This window comes from Strix uralensis, chromosome 18 (genome assembly GCF_047716275.1).
Source record: "Strix uralensis isolate ZFMK-TIS-50842 chromosome 18, bStrUra1, whole genome shotgun sequence".
Taxonomy (NCBI): Eukaryota; Metazoa; Chordata; class Aves; order Strigiformes; family Strigidae; genus Strix; species Strix uralensis.
In genome coordinates, this window is record NC_133989.1 from 2,379,861 (window position 1) to 2,399,356 (window position 19,496).

General features: G+C 52.3%; 1 protein-coding gene across 5 annotated transcripts in view; it reads left to right on the plus strand.

Moving 5' to 3' along the window:
• The first annotated feature begins 5,027 nt into the window (after nt 1-5,027).
• MYT1 (myelin transcription factor 1) overlaps nt 5,028-19,496 on the plus strand; it is a 64,785-nt gene continuing 50,316 nt past the window's right edge. For 4 of the 5 annotated variants that reach the window (XM_074888219.1, XM_074888223.1, XM_074888222.1 and 1 more), the window contains exon 1: nt 5,028-5,847. The gene's annotated coding sequence lies outside the window, so the exon portion shown is untranslated. The remainder of the gene's footprint in view (nt 5,848-19,496) is intronic. The other variant, XM_074888220.1, reaches the window with a different exon arrangement.

The following is a 19,496-nucleotide window of genomic DNA, read 5'->3' on the forward strand; positions in this document are numbered from 1 at the left end:
GAGGGACATCCTCTTCCATTTCGGATCTCTCCCAGAAACAATTCCCCCTTTCCCTTCCTCCATGCACCCTGGACTTGACCAATGCATCCAACGACCTGCGTGTGGCCATCATTAGACTCACGCATTTCTGGACAGACTCGAGTGTGGAAGAGGTCCAGTGATCCGGCCACTGGTTGCCCAGAGCCCTGCCAGCCCCAGCACTGCCCACAGGGCTGTGGGCAGGGGGACATGCCAGCCCCGGGGTGAGCGGGGAGGGGGGGTGGGGGTGGGATTGTCACACCGTTAAGTGGATACAGTGTGTTTGGGGGGGGTGGTGTCTCCCTGACATAGTGGAGGTGGATTGGGCTCCCTGGGGATGCTTCGCCTGGAGGCGGGGGTGTCGACCCCCCCACCCCTCCCCTGGGCTGTGCACGTTGTCACTTCATCCCTCTCCTAATTAAAGACAGAAGTGAAGCGCTGAGACCCCGGCCGCCCCTTCCCCAGCTTCTCCCCCCCCTCCCTGCCTAGCCAGGAGGGGCGAGGGGGGACACACATCCCCGAGGGTGGGGGGACGGGGACCGGAGCCATTGTGCGGGGCCCCCGCGGATTGGCCGCCGAGTGCGCTGCAGTGATTTTGCGGCGAGGTCCCATTGGCCGCCGCCGCGCATAAGTTTTTGCTCCGGACGGCAACTTTTCTCAGGGATGATGGAGTAACCCCCGGCGGCTCCGCTTCCCCCCCTCCCGCCGCCCGGCACCCCCCCACCGCCCCGGCCCAAGGCAGCTACCGCCACCCGGCAAGGATGAAGCTCTGCGGGACTTTCCTCGGTTCGTAGCCGTTTACCGGCGGGTTGGGGGGGGGGGGGTCCTAAGTGTGTGTGTGTGTGTCCCCCTCTCTTTCTCCTCTAAAGCACGCGAGCAGCTTAATTCTGCCTAAGCCCCGCCTTGGCAAAGGGGATCGTTCGGCTGAGGGCGGGTGGGGGGGATCGCGGACCCACAAACTACCCCGTTCCCCCTTGTTTTATAATGTTCCCCCCCCCCCCGCATGGTGGAAAGAGGTTCCCGAGTGTTATTTCAGAGCGCAGGTTTCCCGTGTTGGGGTTTAGCAAGCGAGGTCCCGGTTTCATCCACACCCCCCCCCCCCCCATCCCCCTCCACTTTGCTCCGGGCTTAGTTGCGAAGGGGCTACAGGTTCGGGGGGGGGGGGACACACAACGCGCGGCCCCCGGTGCTGCTGCTCCGAGGCACCGGCCGGGCTTTGTCCCCGCTGCCGCGGGTTTCACCTAATTACAAAGGACCAGGAGGGAAGGGGAGGGGGGTGAGGAGAAAATCCTGTTTTCTGCTGCTTCTGGTCACAGTTCTGCTTGGGGGGGGGGGGGGGGGGGGGCGGTGTTTGGTTTGGTTTTCCGTTTGTTGGTTGTTGGTGGTTTTTTTTCCTCCTCTTGCACGTTGCTGGATAATAAAGAGCCGAGGAGGGTGTTATTAAATAAAAAGTTAGTCCGTGCCTGCTCAGCTGGGTGTGTTTCGGTGCCTGCGTTAACCGAGGCACAAAGGAGGAAGTTTTGGGATAATGCGAGGTGCCTTTTGCATTGGTGATTGCTCCAATTGTTGTTCTTCGGGGCGAAAAGAGCTCTAGATTTGGGTGAGACAAAGACATTGCCTCTTCGGGAAGGAACCACCCAAATCGGGGAGAAGGGGCTGGAGAGCGAGCAAAGGGTTATTAAAAGTTTTTTTTCTTTTTTTGTGCCTGTGCATGTTGTTCCATCTGCCAGGGGCCTGTAGTGGGCAGGTTTCTTCGCAACCCTTCAGCTGTTCCATATACAATATTAATGCTGGCCATTTCTATTCGGCATACAACAGCACTAATTGTAGTCTGAGGCATTAAGGCAGCCAGCCCATCTGCATAGAAGCTTTCAGAAAGAAACAAGAAAAAAAAAAAAAAATCTTTCACCCCCAGCTGGTAACCGGAGAAGTTGGTGCCAATTACAAATGCATAAAGTTTGAGATCTAATTTTCTTTGAAACGGACGCAAAGAAGCCAATGAAACGCAGCGTGGCGTTTATGTCTATATTTACACAAGCAAAAGCAGTTTTATTTCAAATAATCTCCAACTTGAAACGCTTGATCTGAAAACACGAGCATGGTAAGAATTATTTTAAAAAAACCACCACCAACAAAACAAATAAACAAAAACCTAAAAAAACCGCACGGGGGGACCGTGAAGGGAATTTACTTTTAAAAAGCCTTTTGGCATTCGCTTCTGCAGGCGACACGCAGGCAGGGACCCTCGGAGCACCCGTCTCAGCGCTCCGAAGGCGAAAAAAATGTGAATATTTATTTTATACCTCTCTGCTGTACGGCTCCCTTTAGGGGAGCGGCAGCTCTTTCAGACCTGGGAACTCACAGTAATTATCTCCTTCCTGAAACCAGCTGTAAAGTGACTCTGTAGAGTTCAGAGGGGAGGAAAAAAAAAAAAAAACCAAACACAAAAAAAGGTCGAAAAGTGCTTAAAAGGGTCTAAAATGCCTTAAAGGCGGGAGCGGGCGGGCGGCCGGAGCTGTCCACCGCCGTGGTGCTGACCCGCCGCCGCGCCGCAGCCCACGCGTGGCCTCGCTCCTCCAGCGTGGGGGGGGGGGGGGGGGGATCTGGCCGGCGTGACCCGGAGATCTTCAGGGGTTAGGAAGGGATTTGAGGGCTGCGAGATGGGAATTCCAGCCGGCTGCTGAAGTTGGTGGGAATTAGAAACTCTAGGTAGGGCGCTGCTGGGTTGCAGCGTTTTGGGTGGTTTGGAGGGAGGGGAAGGGAAAGTCTGGGGAGTTTGGGAACAAAGAAAAGCCAAACACTCTCTCTCAATCCGGTAGAATGGTATCAAAGCTGTCAGCTGCCTCAGGGCTCCTAGGTGCGTGGCGTGTTAATAAATGCAACAACAGCAATAATAAATTTAATCTGTGCTACCACTCAGGCACAGGTATGTTCACACACGTGCGTATTCATACACCTGCAGTGCGCGTGTGCGCAGATCGATGTGGAAACACACACAAGTAAACACACTTCCCTCCTGCCTTCTAGCCCATCTATTGTGCTTTTGTTTCTCAAGTTTTAGCATTACGTCTCTAAATGAAATAGCGGTGGAGAGGACTCGGCAGCATTGTGAGCAGAGAGGAGCTGAGTCCACCCAGCCCTCCCTTTGATTGTATCGCGGGTGCAGAACAATGGAGATGCAGTGTAGCACCAGGCCTGCTGCCTGCAGATAAGAGTTTAATAGAATTTCTGAATGCCAAAGGTTTAGGATGTAAAATATCCCTGTCTTCGTGGTGTGTCCAAAGGAGATAGAAAACCGCTTTTCAGGAGTACTCTCTGCTGAATACCTCCTTTATGCTAATGGGTTCGGAGCACACCAGGCTTGCAAACCATGGAACTGGGCATCGTAAGAATCTCCAAAGCGGCCTCAACAGTTCAAAATTAGTGTTTCTGTCACTCTCCTCAATAAAATGCCCCAAAGGAGAAATCAAGTCACTCTCCCCTGCCATGTGCCCTGTAATGGTCCATGGGTGAGATGGGGGTTGCATCAAGCCCACGCTGCCAGAGCTAATAACGGGTGTGGGCCCAAACCTCGGGCAGCTTCAGAGGCTCTTCCCCCTCCTGCCTGCACCCACCCTGAGCAGGGTGCTGGGGAGCTGGAGAGGGGTGGTTGGGGCTCCCGCAGCTCTGGAGCTGGAGTCTTCCACAGGAAAGCGCATCCCCAGCAGGATTCAACTTTCCCTGCCAGGCTCTGCCTCTGCTCTCTCAGCTCTCTAAAGGCTCCTGGGGTTTTCATCCATTTGTGAGTTCCCGCATCTTTTCAGAAATCTTCATTAAGATGACAGCAAAGCCTTAATCGTCCTGGCGGTGCTGGGGATGGGGTGAGGGTGCAGGAAAAAGCCCTGGGTACAAAGGTGACCTCCCCACACACCCTGTGGGGCTGCAGCTCGCCTGTGTTTTCTCCCCACTATTTCCAAAAAGTTGCAATCCAAGTGCTAATGCTCCCCTCTGGAGGGGGGGGACGGGCTAATGCCTTTCCTGCTGCACAGTGCTGGGGTCTCTCCCCAGAGCATCCCCCCCTCCGGCTCGGCAAGGGCTTTCTTCCCCCGGGGTGGCTGGATCTCCACCCAACAGAAGCATTTGCAAGGAAAGATGATGCTAGCTCCTGGGAAGTGCAGCTCTGTCGGGGAGGAAAACATGCATAATGGAGGAGCATGCACTTTTCTCACTTAGAAACAATCCCCAAACTATTTTAGTCACCGTTTTCTTTTAGGACTTATCCTTATGGTATTCTCCTTCCCATCACGAAGCCCAAAACGTCACCGCCTGAGCCACGATCCGTCCTTCCCGCGGTGAGGCGATGTCTGCTGGGAATACGTTGTGTCATTTTTTTAATTTTTTTTTTTTTTTTTAAGGGGAGGAAAAAAAATATTTATACACCTTTTAACCACTCACTTTTGAATATGTATATCAGCTAATATGCAATATTTCCAGGTTCATAGAGGCGATAAATTTCCCAGTCTGTTCTTTATGGTGATAGGTCATCTTCCTAACCACCAATAAATATTGTAAAGTACTTTCGCTGGAGCTGTGCTAACCCAGGGCATCTGTCACTCGCTGCTTGCTGCTATTAGGAATTATTGGGCCGTACCACGCGTTGGGATGCGCGGGGGGACGACACGGCACGGCGCTTGTCGCGCTCGCCGTCCTTTTGTGTTGCTGCTATCAAAGGAGCCCCGAGCCGCGTGCATATTAATTATGAATCAGCTCGGGTAAAATCACTCACCTTCTGCTGGGGCTTGGGGAGGGGGGAGCGCGAGGCGAGAGGGGCTGGCGGGGCTGGGAGAGCCCCAACTTGCCGTGCACTCAAGTCAGCAGCTCCATCTCTCTCTCTCTCTCTCTCTTTTTGATGCTATACTGTAAATTTATTTCACCTCAGAGAGTAAACAGATATATTGCAACCCCAAGGGTTCATGGGTAGTGTATTTACAAAGGGAAGGCGCAGCAAGCCCCCTCTGTGCCATTTCCATTAATGAGAGCGGTCATTAAGTAAATGAGACATTGCCTTTAGCAGGCTTAAGAGTTCACACACTAAGGAGTATCAGATATTTAATTGAAACCAACAACCCGTCTTACACGCGTGTTACTGGTGTAGGGAAGTGGGCTGCCCTCCAAGAACTCTCCCCCCACAACCTCCCCCATGCAAATTTCATGATTGGTTTCCGTGATGTCATTTTGCAAAGGGGCAGACAATAGCTGTGGGGAAAGGTAAGTCAATATTATGTTCTTTCGCTGACAAAGGCAGATAATGCTGGCTTTTTTTTCTTTTCTTTTTTTTTTTTCTCTTCTTTTTTTTTTTTTTTTTTTTTTTTTTTCCCCTCCCTTGGATTGAGACAGAGGGGAAAGGCTTTCGGAGCACACAGTTGATGTAAACAGACGCAGGCGTTTCGCCTTTAGAGCACGAAGGCTGGGTTGTTGTTTTGAAAATTGCACTGGAGAACCGAGGGGATTTTTATGATGATCATCATGCTCCTAGGTCCATCTTTGCTCGCTCGCTCTCTCACTGGCTGCGAGACGCTAGTGGACATGTTATGCTTCTGACTGAAAAGAGGTTGAATAAGACGAGAAAGGAGGCGATTTATTAAAAAAAAAAAAAAAAAAAAAAAAGCACAACATCGCATTCAGCCGGGAAACTTTCTGAATATTTCTGGAAGAGGATGCTTGCCGGGTTGGTGGACCGCGAGATCGGTGGATGTTTATCCGGAGGGAAGCGTGCGCGGTGTTAGCAGAAGACGCTCCCGGGAGGAGTTTGCGCCGCCGGCGGCCTCCGCGCCCGCGGAGCTCTCGGAGGTGCTGATGGCGGTGCGCGCCCGCGGTGCGGGGAGCGGGGCTCCGCGCGTCCCTCTCCGGGCTCTACCCCCCCCCCCCAGCCCCCCTTACTACAAAAACTCCAGCCCGAGTCGGCACTTTCGTACTCCTCGGTCCTTAAGGAGCTCCGCGCCGCGGCGGGGGGGCCGCGCTTTGCTCGCCGATGGACGCGTGTGCGGAGGGCTGGCGTTTGCCCGCTCCGGTCGCCTGCCGGGTGCTCGCTTTTGCCCTTGGCAGACTTTTTTTTTTTTTTTTTCCTCCTCTTTTATTTTTTCTCCTTTTTAAATTTTTTCTCCCTTTTTATTTTTTCTCCTTTTTTTTTTTCTTTTTTTCTCTCCCCCCTCTTCCCCAATAGTGACTACTTCGGAGTTCTCTATTTATAGCAGCGAGGAACAAGGGGAGTGTGCCATGTTTGTGGATTTCTCTCTATACATTGACCACGACAGAAATCTGCGGGCTCTTATCTTTAGCTAGCTCGGAAGAGGCTTTGCTTGGCTAATTAATCTCTTTATCAATTTTAGCAAAGTTTTTTTCTGCTGTTGTTCTTGTTTTGTGGGTAATTTGGGGGGGAGAGAGAAGGGAAGGGGGCTGGTGCCTGAGGATATGCTTGAGCCGCGATCGACCCCGGCGAGTTAGGCTGAGTTTAGGGCGCAGTTTGCTGGCGGGTAGGACCGACCCTCCCGGGGGAGGTGGCCCCAAAGGGGGGGGCTCAGCACCCTCCGAGGCTCTCCCACACAAAGAGGCAGGTCGTGGGGATCAGCCCCTCGGAGCAGGAGGCCTGGGGTGTGCGAGCCCCCCCCGGAGCCGGGTTGCCGGGGCAGGGGAGGGGGGTGCCTGGCTGCTCGCTGCTCCCCCCGACCTGGCCGGGCAGCAGTGTTGGGGGGGGGCAGCCCACACGGCCCCCACCGCTCCGCTCTCCTCCCGCTATTGTTGATCCCCCTCGCTCCGAGCAGCCGCTGAAAGCAAGTGCAAAAAGCCCAGGCTAAATCCTCGCCATCGCCCTGCCTCTACTTTTAGTTATTTTTTTTTTCTTTTTCCTTCCCTTTTCCTCTCTCTCGTTGGCTCATCTGCTGTTATTATCAGCCTTTTCCATATGGCCACTTTAATTAATGGCAGACAAAAGGGGGTTGAGGGGGGGGGAGGAGGAATCCAGGAATTAGAGTTTATAGTTGGTTTGTCTCTGATGCTGTCATAGAAACCAGAAGCAAAGATGCCGCCTTTCCACTTCTTTGTATGATCCTGTTTATTGTTCCCGAGCGGCGCAGATTGGAGCAGGCGCATGTTGCAAAGCGCAAACCATCGCCTGCTGCTGCGGCCCGAGAAACCTGGGCACAACTTGTCCCCTTCAGCTCTTTCTGCCCTCTTCCCTCCCTTCCCCTCTTTCTCCCGCCTCGGGAAGACCAAGGAGAACTTATTTTTGCTCGCCTTTTTTTTTTTTTTCTTTTTTTTTTTTTTTTTTTTTTTGCGAGTGGTTGAGGGATCTGTGGGATCCCAAAGGCGAGAAGAGCAGGAAAACTCCACAAAGTTGGGTTTAACCTTTCCCAGAAAGCAGACGGGAGCGTTGTCTTGTTGTCCTTGTTGTCCTGGCGGAGTTGGGGTCCGTGTACCCCCGGGCCCGGCTCTGTCCCGGGGTGCGTTACGGCGGGGGGCACCGGCCCGGGGGTCCCGTCGAGGAGGGTCTGTGCGGGCAGAGCCGCTTGTCCCCTGCGCAGCCCCGAGCGAAGGGCCGTGAGTGCCCCCCACCCCACCCCGGGGTCACCGTCGGCCCTCGAGGGGCGAGGGGACAGCGGGGACACCTCGTACTGTAGGAAAGCCAGAAATACAGCCCCCCCCTCCCCCCCCCCCCCGGAGCCCCTGCAAGGGGGAGCCCCTGCAAGGGGGATCCCCGGCTCTTGGCCCGGCTGGAAGGGGCGTCCCGCTGCGGGACGGTGCTCACGGTCACGGCCAAGGGGGGCGTTGATGGCTTTGGGACAGGGGTGTCCCCTCCCCTTTGGGCAAACTCTGGGCTGGAAGCGGGGGAGAAGCCCCTTCCCTGAAGAGCAACCGCCCCCCCCCTTTCTTCCCGCTCTCCCTCCTCCCCCCGGACGTGCTGCCACTCGGTGGCCGGTCCCTTTGCCCCCGGGCTCATCCATGTCCCCAGAGGGGGGGGGGCGGGGGGCGGTACGGGGCAGGGGCAGAGCAGCCCGGGGGGCTCTGGCGGTTAATAGCCCCGGGCTGGGGTAGGAGGGAGACGGGGTGGGGGGGTGACACACAGCGAGCCCAGGTGCCTTCCCGTCGGGAGCTGGGGGAAGTCACCAGGCCGGCGACTAACCCAGCTGGGCCGGGACTTTCCCCAACAACTCGAAGCCACGAACTGCGGAGGGGGGGAGGGGGAGAGCAGGGTGGGGGTCCTCTGGCTCTGTTCCCCCCTTCACCTCGTCCCGCAGAGCCCCCGGGGGAGCCGGCAGCGGAGCGGCCCCGGTTCCCGGCAGTCAGATGACGAGGGCAGGGCTGACTTTGCAAGACGTAGTTCGGCGTCAGAGCAGCTGCCATTTTAGCAGACAGTGCTAAACTCTCCCCCCCCCCCCCTCCACCCCCCCCCGGAAGCCTCGGCTTTGGGGTGCTGCCTCTGAACTTGGCTGCTTGGTGGGCTCTGAGGGGGGGAGCAGTGCACCCGAAGTCAGCAAAACACCCTAAACAGGCTGAGTTACGCAGCTTTTGGAGCTCGGGAATATAAACTCTTCTCCCTCCACTGTGGTTCTGCGTCAGGGCTTGAGGAGGGCAGGTGAGTTTATACTCCTGAGCCCCAAAAATCACTCGGTACAATGCAAGATGGTCCCAAACTCCCTATGCGGTGAGGGGTAGAGCCCTCCTTTTGCAACCTGGGGTGCTTATTTTGCAAGGGGGGCTGGCATCCACCCCACCCGAAAGTTTTGGGGGGACCCTCTGCTCCCTGAGAACAGAGCGAGGAGGGGGAAGCGGCAGGTTTACAGTAAAGGCTGGAGCGTGCGGGGGAAATAGCCACGGCTGGGCTGGGCTTCCCAGAAGACATGAAATCAGCCGTGGAAGGGGAGGGAGACGGGGGAAGCATCGCGTTATCGCTGGGAAGTCAGACGTGAGAGTTAAATGGCAAAGTGAGGGGCATGACCCGGCCTCCCTTTCACTTTGTGTGTGCGTGTCGGTTTGTAAATGGAAGGACTTAATTTTTACAGCTGTAAACTCTGCGGCTTAGTTGCTAGAGCTCTTTCCTTAATGACAAAGGACATCTCCTGTCATCACTTTATAGCTGTTCCTCTTTCTAATATGTGGGAGCTGAGGGTGGAGGATCTGTGCTGTAAACTTCCAAAGCTGGGAATACACCCCTTTGTGTTACTCTTCTTCCCCCCAACAAATTTCCTCTTTAAGTTACTGGTTGTGCAAATGCTGTTTCCTCTGTGGCTGCGCAGAGAAGGGTCCTAACACCCAGGAGGGAGGTTAAGGTGGCCCCAGACTCCAGGTTTATTTGTCTTTTGGGGATCTAACCCTACAGCAGCTGTGTGAAAGGGGTTGTCAGGCTCCTACCCATCCTCTCAGTTCCCAGGTATTTCTAGAGTTTTGACAGGGCAGAAGTCGCTGTCAGGAAACCTCACGCTTTCCACCTTTTTCTCCACCTTTTCCATCTTTCTCCTGGGTCTTGCGGGTTTCTACAAAGAATAACTCCACCACATAAGTAGCAGTGCTGGTCTCCCTGGGCGTGTGATGCAGAGTCCCCGGTGTCTCTGACATCCTTAGGGCTGGCTTGTGTGAAACCTCCCGTCTTAAAGTATTCTGTATCGCTTCTGAGGCTGTTTACCTTTGCAAAGTAGAAACTTGATCCACCACGCAGTCCTTAGAGAGGAGATCAGGGTGTGAACAGAGAAGTGGGGTGATAAGCACGTGTTTTGAAAAGTTTCTGGAGTGGGTGAAATGCCCCGAAACACCTTGCTCCTAGAGTGAAATGAATTTACACGAGATTTTTTGCTCTGGGATGTGGGAGCCAGGTCATGAGTAATGGCAAAGAGCAGGACTGGGGCATCCCTTCTGCTTCCTTCAGACATGGGAGGGAAATCTGTCACCCCCCCACTCCCCACAAATATTTTCACTGAGGAGAAGAGGGCTTTGTGTGTGTATATTTGGAGGAAGCAAGTTTCCCCTCTTGGCAGGTTAATTGGCTGAAGGGAATTTCTGGAAGCGCAGCCTTTGCCCTTGCCAAGCTTGGGAGCCGCTTTGCTGGGAGCGGCTGCGCAGTGGTTTGGCCGTTTGGGACCGGGCTGAGGCACAGAAGGTGCAGAGCAGTTTCCAAGTGTCTCCTCCCCGTGCAGGTTCTCCAGGCTTCCCCTGTGTGAGAGCAGCAGCGCAGGAGGGCATCCCTCCAGGCTTCTCGGAGCCGCTTTGCTGCAGCATCTTGAGTGTGTGTGTGGGGGTTGTTTCTGCCCTGGGAAGAGCTGGAGGTGGGCACAGAGGTGAGGACATCTCAGAGGCAAGAACATGCGTTGAACACTTATGTTTAAAGAATGTAAACATTAAAAATCACCTGAATGGAGCTAATCCTCAGAAAGTTGAAACATTGTGGATTTTCTGTGGGTTCTTTTATGGAAGGCACGAGCTGGAGTTTTAAGGAAAACAAAACTAGTGTTTTTCTATTGTTGTAGGGATGAATAACCTCAACACTTCTGTGAGGCCTTGCTGTGGTTTTGCAGGTGGGGATGCGGAGGCAGAGGAGGTTTCTGGGCTGGAAAGGTCGAGACTGACAGCCTGGGATCTTAGTCTGAAATCTGGGTCCTTTTAAGCAGGAGTTTGCCCTTTGGGGACTGTATTTGGAACATCCCTGGCTGCTTTTTTAAAGTAATGCCTCTGTCCGTGCTACAGGAGCCTTTGGTGAAGCAATGCCTGTGTGAAACTGGTCCAGCAGTGCCCTGGAGGGACCCGGCACTGGGAGCCGTGACTGGTTTTGGGCAGACCCAAGAGGGCAAAGGCACACGTGGCTCGGGCTTGTTTACAGATGAGTGTGGGGAGAGGATACAGGCTGCGAGCGTGGCTGGGGCTCCATCCTGCCTCCCTGCTCCTCGGCCGATCTGATCGGAGCATCCCTGTGTGCCGGCTGCCACACACGTTCATACGGGACTCGGATGCCCGGTGTGTGTCTTACAGCACTGAGGAAATGAAGTGAGCTGTGAAAGCTTGTCCAGGGAAGGGTGGTCGGTGTGAAAGGAGGTCAGGAAAGGAAATGGGGAATTTCCAGGCACAGTTTGGTTGAGGAAAGAGTGGCTGAGATCACCTTGTCCTACCAGCCAGGCTGTTCCCGCCAGTGTCAGTCTTACAGCAGAATAATGAAGTGACACACTCTGTGATACTCGGCTTTTCATTTTGGTTTGGTTTAAAAAAAAAAAAAAAAAGATTTAAAAAAATATAATTTTCACCTGAATTAAAATACTTTTGATCTTTGTATTTCATTGAACTTTTTGCTTCAGAGAGAATAGATTAATAAACACTTTCAAATGGAAAAAATATAGTTTGGAAAGGTCCCCCTTTTATCTTTAACACAGAGCTTTAATGCTAACCTGGGTATGGGCTGGCTGTCCCTCGGTTCCTTTTCTCTCGTTTTTTTTATCTTAACAACAATAAATTTGCTTTTATTGTGATCATGCTGGCCTTTACTGGTCACTTTTTATTCTTTCCTTTTTTATTTTGAAGTCAGCACATTAAAAAAAAATTGCAATGTTATTTTAATCAGACCAAATGAAAGAGCAAATCAGAGCGAGAATTTTAATCTGCCCCAAGCAAAACTGCCTTGTACATCTGTCATGTTGGGATTAGTGGAACTCTTTAAAGAAGCTGAAGACTTTTTAAACAAAGTATTAAACATTTGTGACCTGATTTCCATTCTTACAATATTCTCATTAATAAGAGTGCAGGCTGAAAGACATCTGTTAGCTCCTATTTGTTTTAAGTATATTAAAGAATAATAAGAATATTGGGGGGTGGGGGAAATCTAAATGTACTATTTAGAGCCAAATCTCCAAGCTGCAGTCTTCCAAAGTGATTCTGTGTCTAACTTGGGGCAGGGTGGGGGAAGCACAAGTCTTGGTAAAGCCCGTGAAGTTGGATGCTCTATATTGTTGGTCTTGCTTGGCCAGTTTAGGCTGTTAGAGCTTGGGTGAGGCTCCCCCACGGGCTGTGAGCTTTGCCTGGTGCTCCATCCCTGCTTCAGTAGTGGAGAAGAGGCAACTCTATCTTCCTGAGAGAATATCTAGTCTGAAACGAAAAACAGGCAGAGGTGCAGCCCTAAATTATACACAGATACAGCTTGTATGTGTGCAGCACCTGCACGCATCCAGTGCTGCTGTGGACCAGCCAGTGAAGAGTAGGAAGGGAGTGAAAACGTCATTTTTGGGTTCGCTGCTTGTGTTTCGTTTGATGCTGAGGCTGTGAAAGTAAATGGCCCAGCTTGGACCCCTAAGGAAAAAAAAAAAAAGCTAGGCATGTGTTCCGTAAACTACTTGCTGAAAGAAGCCTTCACTATTAACATGGGTATATGGTTTAAGAGAAGGTTGCTGTCGACTGCAATCTTTGCATCTTGTTTATGCTTGCTGGGTAAAATATTAACTAAAGCATCTGAACATAAAGTTCTGGTGTGAAAGAATATCAGCAGGGGAGAGCCATATGGTGCCAGCCTGCTAACAAAATACCAAACGCTGGAGATTCCTTTTTGCAGAAGACTGAAAATTCTCGTTCCCATACATAATACATGAGTTCACGCCTTTGATTACTCTAAACATTAGTCCAAGCGGTACAGGCGTCTCTTTGGAGCTAACACAACTTAGGGCATGCAGTTCTCTTCCCCCCTCTTCCTTTACATAAAAGAAATCGATGTCGAGCTGTTAAGATACAAATATCCAATATGCTGTAAGACAATATGTTTCCGAAACTGCTGCGTAAGCTGCCTCTCCTCTAATTAAATATAAACTGCAGTAGAGACTTGGGTTTCTTCGTTCCTTCGCTTGAAACCATTTGGCAAGTGCGTGGCTCTCCCTAGGACAGCATCTGCAAGTCGGGTCTGTGCCCGTTTTGGGGAAGCCTCCCGTTCCTCATGGGTGTGATCCGACCTTTCGGATCGATGCTGAGGGCCATAATTGTCTCTCTGAGCAGCAGCTCGCAGGCGTGTTTACCCGAATGCTCCCCGCGAGCCAAGGAGTCAGGTGTATTCAAGAGCAATGGATTCAAACCCTGCATTAGGAGGATCCCCTGGTGAATATTATTATAAGGCACAAGAGATGGCTCTAGGGGAGCTTTCATGCACGTGGTATTTAAAAACCAAGGTATTGCTGGCAAAATCTGTAGGTGACACTCTGAGCACTTTTGAATTTCTTCTTTTAAACAATCCCTCGAAACCAACAATTTGATGTTGAATAACTCTGCCTTGTGCTTGTCGCTGGGCTCCTCAAGTGCAGCTTGTTAAGTTGTTTGATGAGAACCCAATTACCTGTGTGTAGAAACACCCACGGAGCTTGGAGAAACCTCCCCAGCAGCTGCCTTTGGTTAACCCCCATTTCAGAGCCGGAGCCTTTCCCTGCCCCTGGTGCTCTCCAGCCTGGAAGAGGCAGCTCTGGGGGTGGAAGGGGATATCTGTCTGGCAGCCACGGGTTTGGGGCAAAACCGTGTATTTGAGTCACCTGTTCCAGCTCTTGGGCATCCAAACCCTCTTGGAAGAGCATCAGGTTTAGCACCTAAATGCAGAATTGGGCTTTCCTCTTTCAGCACTGGCTTTTCCCCTTCTGGCTGTACGGGCAACATGGGGTGATAGGATGGAAACGAAGACAAAGCCCCAGCCATGTTGGCTGAATGTCCAGTGCAGGTTTTGAGGCAGGGCAGGGTTGGGTCTGTGAAGTTGCGTCCCAAGGGGAGGCTGCTGCTGGGCTAAGTGAAGGTGTCAGATGGGCTTTGAGAGAAGTTTCCTGATTTCAGCCAAGATCTTTTGAAAACTGTCTTGTAATGGGCCTCGAAGCCTAAGCAAGAACTTTCCTGGGGGACACGTGTCCAGTCCTCACTCTGTACCCAAAACCCAGGTGCTTGCATAGGAATGAGAGAAAATAAATTAATTGCCTTCCCTGGTAAAGGCAAAAAAATCTTTATTTGTAAGAAATCAGAAGCCTTGGGTGGGAGACATTCTGGGTAAAGTTATCTTGGGCAAAGTTAGCCCAACTCGAGTGGCTCTGCAGAGGAAAGACAGTTCATGCCTCTGAAAGCTGATGTGGCCATGAGCGTGTCTGGAGCCCCAGCATCTCCTGCTGTGGCCTAAGTTTCTCCTTCAATTTGATGCTTTGCATCTAGGGAGCTTCTGGCAAGTGGAGTTAAGGGTTGGTTTGTTGCCCTCAATATTTTGATGTAATTAGTCAGTGAGCAACTTGCTGCTTTTGCCCAGAGAAATGCTCTCTCCAAGAACACAAGTGACAGGGGAGGATTAATGTCCTTCTGGAGAGAGCTGCTCTGTTTTCTTTATTTAAAAAAAAAGTTAAAAAAAATGTGCCTGGGAGCAATGTTGTTGCTTTAAAAAAAAATGACAGTCTAAACAGTTAACTTTGCCTGCAGTGTCTGAGAGGAGCGGGGAGTTGTCAGCTCCTTTCCCACATCCCCTAGAAACTTTTGGCTCCCTCCTGTCACGGAGTGGCTTTCCTGGCTGCCGGGGAGGCTGGTCACTGCCGTGAAGCGGCTCTGGCAGGGTGGCTGCCTCCCCACTGCGCTCGCCAGCCAAGCAAGGAGCATTGCTGAGGAGAGCAAAGGGGACAATTGGGGAAAGAAGGATTTGGAGGGGAGAGAGAAACTCCCCACTTGTGGACTATGAGCTCATCCTTGGCTGTGGGGTCTGGGGAGCCAAGCGCCCCGCTGGGGACCGTGGACTTTCCCTGCTCCCAGCTCAGGATGGAGACAAAACCGCTGCAGCGCAGAGGGCTGAGCCCCTGCCAGCGGCTGGAAGCGGGGTGAAAGCTGCTCTGAGAGCGTTGCCCGTGGGCACCCAGCTGCTGCCCTGTCCCTCCTCCTCCTCCTCGTCCCCACTTCATATTCACAAGCGAGCGCAGACTGCCGTAGGAAGGACAGAAAGGTATCACTCGCCGCTATTTAATTTCAATTACACGGGGTCCGCAGGAGCGCAAAGAGCACTGCCAGCAGGGCTATAAACTTAACATATTTGATGATTATTCTTCTTTTCAAGCAAGTGGCGCACAGCAGCCGCCCCATTCAGCGGTGATAATCCTGGGGGGCTGCGACATTACGGCTGCCAGAGCCGTGCGCTGTAGCGGGGGCTCCTTTTTAATAAAACCATTTGAAGGGTCAGCTTAATTGCCTCATTTCGTGGCAGGCAGCGTGGCACCCTGTGCGTGCCCCTGATCTGGGAGGCTTGGCATGGAAATGGGCTTGGGTTTGAGTGTGCCGAGCCCGTGCCACGAGAAGGGATGCTGGGGGGTGCTGAGAGCCAGCGGGCACTGTGCAGCGCTGCCTCTTACCCCGGGGGAGTTGTTGCTGCACGATGATCTCACCTCCTTTTATGCCTTATTGCTCCTGTCTATCTGACTCCGTATGACACACGCTTACGTGTCAACTTTTCACTTCTTATATGGCAGCAGAGGAAAGGCTTAATATCATAAAGACAAGCTGGCAGCTGGGAAGGAGCCCACTTAGTCATCGAACTTTGCGTCAGAGGCGCTGCCAGCCTCTTCCCCGGCTCTTCCAGGCAGCTTCTCCTTCCTCTGCCTCACCTGGTGTCACACGTGGTAGAAATCCTTGTGCAGAGAACCACCCGCTTGAGCAAATGCTGTTGGTGGACCCTAGCCCTGTGCTGGGGGCAGAAGGGTTTGTGTCCCTCAGACACCCCTGTGTGTGCAGCTTGGGCCAAATTTGGACAGAAGCAATGTGGGGTTTTTGTAGCTTTTGTGAGGTTTTTTTGAAGCTCTGTGTGTTTGCCCAGAACCTACTGGGCTGAGGGTAAGGTCCCAGAGCAGATTCAAATTCACTTGAGCTGTGACAGTCAACACTAGGGCATCTCTGGACGTTTGGAGCCCAGAAGGAACTAAAGAGTCACAGAATCATCTCGGTTGGAAAAGCCCTTGAAGCTCCTCCAGTCCAACCATGAACCTCACACTGACCGTTCCCAACTCCACCAGGTCCCTCAGCGTTGGGTCAACCTGACTCTTAAACCCCTCCAGGGATGAAGTAATTGACAACTAAATCTATAGACGACTAAAATGATAAAGATTGGTTCATATCTCGCCTGTTTCTTTTACTCTTTCCCTACACACTGGGGAAATCTATATTTGCTGCTCAGAAACAGGTACTGAGCTGAATGACGCATTGCCCTGTCCCAGGAAGGCCGTCTGTAGCTGGCTCTTCTCGCTTGCTATTTCTGTATGTGAAGAACCTAATTTATTACCTTTGCTTTATACATTTGGGTTCCCCCCAGTGTGCCGCCTTGTATCCCCCTCTGCAAGCACAACGCTCAGGCTCGTTCTTCCTCTTCTCTCTTGATTTCCAAGCAGATGATGGAGCGGCTTGAAAACAGAGTGTCAAATACCCGAGCTGGGTCAATGCATCCAGCTTGGTCTGTTTGACATCCATCTGCACTGGGAGTATCAACCTGTGCAGGCGTGGAGCTGCTGTGAGGAAGGGGATGCTCTGGTTGCAGCAATCCCTGATGCCTCCTTTCACCACTCAACCTGCCGGGGTAGGTTTGTGCTCCCATTTTGGGGGGACAACCCTGTCCCCATCCCCATGGGTGAGGAGATGCAAGCCAAGGGCTGCCTGGCAGGGGGCTGCTGGTTCTGTGACCGCTGCCACGGTGGAAGTGGAAGCATCACCACACTGCTCTCCCCAGAGGTTAATCCTTCTCTCTACAGCTGTGAGGAGGAGAGGTGGACTCGGGTGGGGGTCTTGGAGCTGAAATCACCTACTCTTGTTTGTTCCTCTGCATGTATCATCTCATCGTGGCTGCTTCCCCACCAGCCTCTTCTTCAATCACCCTTCTTATATTCATCTTCAGCCCCAGGAGTCCCTAATGCTGCCCTGGAGCCCCTTTGTAGAGCACAGATACACCCTAAAGCTCTTCCCAGACCACCTCAGGTGGGGAAGGACATCCCTGTCCAAGACCGGCAGTGCCAGTGGACATAGTCCTTGTGCCCACTGCACTCACCCCGCGCAAACCTCCCCGGCTTACGCAGGTTGTTTTCCCCTTCCTGAGGATTTCTGTGTGTCAGCAGCACTGTGGGAAGGGTTTTACAAGACAGAAGATGCTCTTGTAACCTCACCCTGAGCCATCAGGTTGTTCCTTTCAGCAGCAACACGTCTTGGAGCTGCTTCCTTTGCCCTGGCCCAAGACACACTTATCCAAAACCATCTCTAAAAATTCATTTGTGCTGAATTCTCCTGCTGGTGTTTCGACACATTGGCTCCACGGAGGCTTTCGATTTGGTATGAAAAGTAATTATTACTGGGGCGCAGTTTAGCAGTTGTGTTTTACAGTGCTGGTAAGGTTAAAAGAAATAATAATAATAATATAAGAAAGACTCAGCCAGAGTAACTGCCTGCAACATGCTATTTGCATTTTTAAGGAAATACTTCTTTGAGACAGCTTGGGTGAAAGGTCGGCATTTGCATATAAATGGAAAAGAAAGTGTGTGATGCTGGAAGTTACATCTATATTATTTTCTCAGCAGTGTGCTGCTGTTTCAGAGATTAAGGGACACGGTTTGCATTTGGCTTTTACTGAATAGAGAAGGTACCAGGAAAGCCAAATTAGAACAAAATAATGAGGGAAATGTGCAAGAAGAAAGCAGCGATATCCTGTTTCTCGGAGATGCTCTCTTGCGTGCCGGACACGTTACATGGCTGTTTGCACGCATGCTGGGCACAAGCAGATGAGTGTTGCTGAGCAGGGCTCCCTCTGCGTGCACAAAAGGGTGGACGCTGGAGATGAAGCTGGCGGCAGGAGCGGTCCAGGCTGTGGATAAGCCTGGCTGAAGGGGGGATGCTGGCACTCATTGTTTGGAAGTGATAAGCTGGGGCTTGCTTGATATTTAATTTGTTGTTGTTGTTGTTCAGGCTCAGGTATGTTTGGAGAGGAATTAATCAGCAGGCTCATATGAAGTGGTGGAGTCCCCATCCCTGGAGGGGTTGAAGAGTTGGGTTGACCCAGCGCTGAGGGATCTGGTGGAGTTGGGAACGGTCAGGGTGAGGTTCATGGTTGGACTGGAGGATCTTCAAGGTCTTTTCCAACCCAGATGATTCTGTGAAGTTCCTGCTATTGCAGTAGGCAAACAAATCACACTTTGGGCAACTCTTAGCGGCTGGTAGGGTGAAGGCAGGAGGCAGAGACGCCCATGGCTCAGCTGTTGCTGTTGCCCTGGGCCTTGGAAACCCCAAAGAGAACCTCATCGCTTTGTTTTTCCTTGTGTTGGTGGCCCTGCTCACCATGCTCAGGGTGGCTTTGCATTTTGACAGCTCCCCCAAGGAGCCAGGAGAAATGGGATGTTGACCAGTGTTCACTCTATTCTTTTTTGATCAATATACTTCAGAACAATGCACAGACAGCAGTGCTACTGTGGGCACGCAGCATTTATTTCTCTCTTGAAGAGTACACAAGTGATACAAGGATGGAAGGTGAAAACCACCTTCTTTTATATCTTCTGCAGCACTTTGTAGTGTGCTTCTGCCACTGTGTAGAAAAAGAAAAAAGACTCTAATAAAAAGTCTTATTAACTGGCCATGAACACTGGAGCATGAATATTGCACTTAATGAGGAGAGACTGTAGCCTCATTTGCTCCCTTTGCATTGTAGGTGCATTGAGGGCTTCAGCTCCTGTAGCGCTGGGTGATACAGAGGAACAGGATGAAATGTTGGTCCTTCCCTGGAGCACTTTGTGCCTCGGGGTGCAGAGCTGCTGGGTGCTGGGATGGAGAGAGGGCCCCGGGCGAAGGATGGCAGCGCAGCCGTCGCAAGGGCCTGGGGATGCCGGTCCGTGGCAGGGTGATGTCTGTACCTTGTTCCTGGCGGATCTTTAACCCGCTGCTGAACTCTGCTGCTGAGGGCTTTGCCCCCTCTCCGAGGAGCAGGTTTTGGTGCTTCTTCCCTTCCTATTGCAGCGTGGCCTCGTGTTTGGGAAATCTGCATCTTCTTGTGATTAAGCCGGTTGCTCCGTGTCTTGTCCCAGGGCTGCGGGAAAGGGATGATTCCCTTTTCCCATCAAGGACCTGACAAAGAAAGTTCAAACGCATCCAGAGGTGGCAGGTATCACAGGGCAAAGAACAAGCTGGCATGGCTGAGGTGGCCACAGGGGCTGACGCAGCTGCCTGGGCAGAGGTGGCAGCTGATGACATCAAAAGCAGGATGAGCCAAGAGGTGAGGTGGCATGGGGCTGGGAAGGAGGATGTGAGTCACTTGTGCTTCATGCAGTGCTGGAGGAGGGAGCTGAGGGGGGCGATGCTCCTGGGGCTGCTGGCTGGCCCCTGGGTACTGCAGGAATCGCTGGAAGGAGGGTGGCAGGTTCTTGGGGCTGGAGACGGAGAAACAGCGGCATCATGCTAGCAGTGACCTGTCCCCTTCCTCTTTGCATAGCCAGATGGAAACCTGGATGCTCCCCTCCTCT